The sequence below is a fragment of the Sorex fumeus genome, unplaced genomic scaffold (assembly GCF_029834395.1).
Source record: "Sorex fumeus unplaced genomic scaffold, SorFum_2.1 ptg000086l, whole genome shotgun sequence".
In the NCBI taxonomy this organism is placed as follows: domain Eukaryota; kingdom Metazoa; phylum Chordata; class Mammalia; order Eulipotyphla; family Soricidae; genus Sorex; species Sorex fumeus.
In genome coordinates this window covers 26,327,752-26,330,358 of record NW_026606143.1, presented here as the reverse complement: position 1 = coordinate 26,330,358, position 2,607 = coordinate 26,327,752, and the positions used below count along the sequence as shown (strand labels likewise).

Sequence of the window (2,607 nt, the reverse complement as noted above, 5' to 3'; positions counted from 1 at the left end):
GGGATCCGTGGTGGTGGGAAATGGGCACTGGTGGAGGGATGGGTATTTGATCATTGTATAATTGAAACCCAAGCACAAAATTTGTAATTCTACAACTGTACCTCATGGTGTCTCACTAATAAAAACTTAAAAAAAGTAAATGGTCATAATAATGATGAATTAAAGCCCTTTTTCTACAAACCAATTATCAATTTTTGAAATATTTAAATAAGGATATTGATAAATAATATTAATAGTAAGAATATGTCCTATGACTTAAGAAGGATTATTAAATATTTTTGGAACAGAATTTATGTAACTAAATTTATGTAAGTAAAATACAAAACAAAGTAATTTAGATTGTGATTACCTTAAAAATATATATTTGGGCCATACCAGAAAGTGCTCCGGTTTTACTCCTGGCTCTGCGCTTAGGGACCACTCCTGGTATGACTCTGGGGACCATAAGGGGTGCTGGGGATTAAACTAGTGTTGGTAATGTCCAAGGCACACATCCTACACACTGTACTATCACTCCAGCCTCCAATCATGATAATCTTTAACAAATTATCTGCTCTATTAATATTCATAGCACAAATCAAAGCAAGCTTTAAGAGTAGACTATCCAACCTCCAGGCATCCTCGCACACTGTTGGCATGGGCGCCCGGCCCGCCCAGCTGCACGCAAGGTCACTTCCCAGCATTCCTCGCACAGTGCTTTGCCTCTTTCTGCCTGTTTTGACCGACCCAAGATGGCGGTGCAGGAGTCGGTGGCCCAGCTGTCGATGACCCTGAAGGTGCAGGAGTACCTGACAATCAAGGTGCCCTATGAAACTCTGAACTAGTGCATCCATGCTGTGCAGAAGAACATCAACCATGAGTCGAGTCACATGACTATGGTGGTGGCTGAGCTGGAGAAGACCCTGGTGAGCTGCCCTGCTGTGGACTTGGGGGTGAGCCTGCTGGATGGTGGGGTTGAGAAGCTCAGCGTCCTCAAGCAGAAGGCGAGGACAAGAGTGCCAAGCTGTGCAAGTACAGGATCGAGCACCTGAAGGAGCACAGCAGTGACCACCAGTGGCCGCCAGCATGTAGAAGCAGAAGCGCAGGGACAAGATGATGGTGGAGCACCTGCTGTGCTGTGGCTACTGCACCACTGCCGTGAAGTTGGCTCGCTGGAGCAGCATCGAGGACTTAGTGAACATCGAGATGTTCCTGACAGTCAAAGAGGTGGAGGAATCCCTGTAGCGCCGTGAGACAGCCACATGCCTGGCCTGGTGCCACGACAAGAAAGAAGTCCTGGGTAAGCAAGATGAAGAGCTGCCTGCAGTTCAGCCTCCGCATCCAGGAGTTCATCGAGCTCATTCACCAGAACAAGAGGCTGGATGCTGGGAAAGAAGGAAGGAAGGAAGGAAGGAAGGAAGGAAGGAAGGAAGGAAGGAAGGAAGGAAGGAAGGAAGGAAGGAAGGAAGGGAAGGAAGGAGGGAAGGAAGGAAGGAACGGAGGGAGGGAGGGAGGGAGGGAGGAAAAGAGGGAGGGAGGGAGGGAAGGAGGGAAGGAAGGAAGGAAGGAAGGAAGGAAGGAAGGAAGGAAGGAAGGAAGGAAGGGAGGACAAACTTCAGCCAGGCTGAGGGGAGCCAGCTGGATGAGATCCCGCAGGTGATGGGCATGCTGGCCTTCATGCCGGACACACACATCTCCCCCTACAAGGACTTCCTGGACCTGGTCCGTTGGAGAATGCTGGTGCAGCAGTCTAAGTACGATAATTACCGCCTGCACCAGCTGGGGAACAGCTTGATGTTCACCCTCACCTTTTAGGCTGGCCTCTCAGCCATCAAGACTACACAGTGCTACAAGGAAGATGGCAGCTCAAGAAGACCTGACTGCCCTGTGTGCAGCTGCTCCCTGAACCAGCTGGCCCAGTCACTGCCCACGGCACACTGTGCCAACTTGCCCCTCGTTTGTAAGATCTCCAGCCATGTGATGAATGATAACAACCACCCGTGATGCTGCCCAATGGCTATGTCTATGGCTGCAATTCTCTGCTCTTTATCCATCAAGATGATAAGGATGTTTGCTGGTGAACCAAAGAAGTGTTCCACTGCTGAAAGTAGACTATAGACTGAACATGATTTCCACTCTTTTGCCTCTTTTGCAAACCACAGCACCCAAAAGGAGAGAGAGAACAAAAGGGAATGCCCTGCCACAGGGGCTGGAGGGGTGGGGGATGAATTTGTAAGTCTACAACTGTACCTCATGCTGTTTCACTAATAACAATTAAAAAAATTAAATTAAATTTAGAAAAGAAAGTGCACATCATGTAGGTTTAGGCTTGTTGCTTGCCAGGCAGTCATGGGCACAAGGCAACGGCCCACACCTGCCTCGCCTTCCTGCTTCTTGAGACCAAAGACCAGTGAGCAATGAAGAATGCTCTGGGAAGAGAGGGAATCAACTCTAGCAAGTTTGTATTGGAAAACATCTGATTGGTAGGATTTTATAACATAAGTCGGCTATTTGATGCTTCTGAAATGAACTTTCACCTTTCAAAGAAACTTTAAAGACTGATCCTGCAGGGAAAGTAGCACCTTTCACAGATGGAAATGGACCTGCTGTGTCCTCACAGTTACTCCC

General features: G+C 48.1%; 1 pseudogene; it reads left to right on the top strand.

Moving 5' to 3' along the window:
- The first annotated feature begins 731 nt into the window (after positions 1–731).
- On the top strand, positions 732–2,084 carry LOC130039275 (E3 ubiquitin-protein transferase MAEA-like; annotated as a pseudogene).
- Positions 2,085–2,607: the final 523 nt, after the last annotated feature.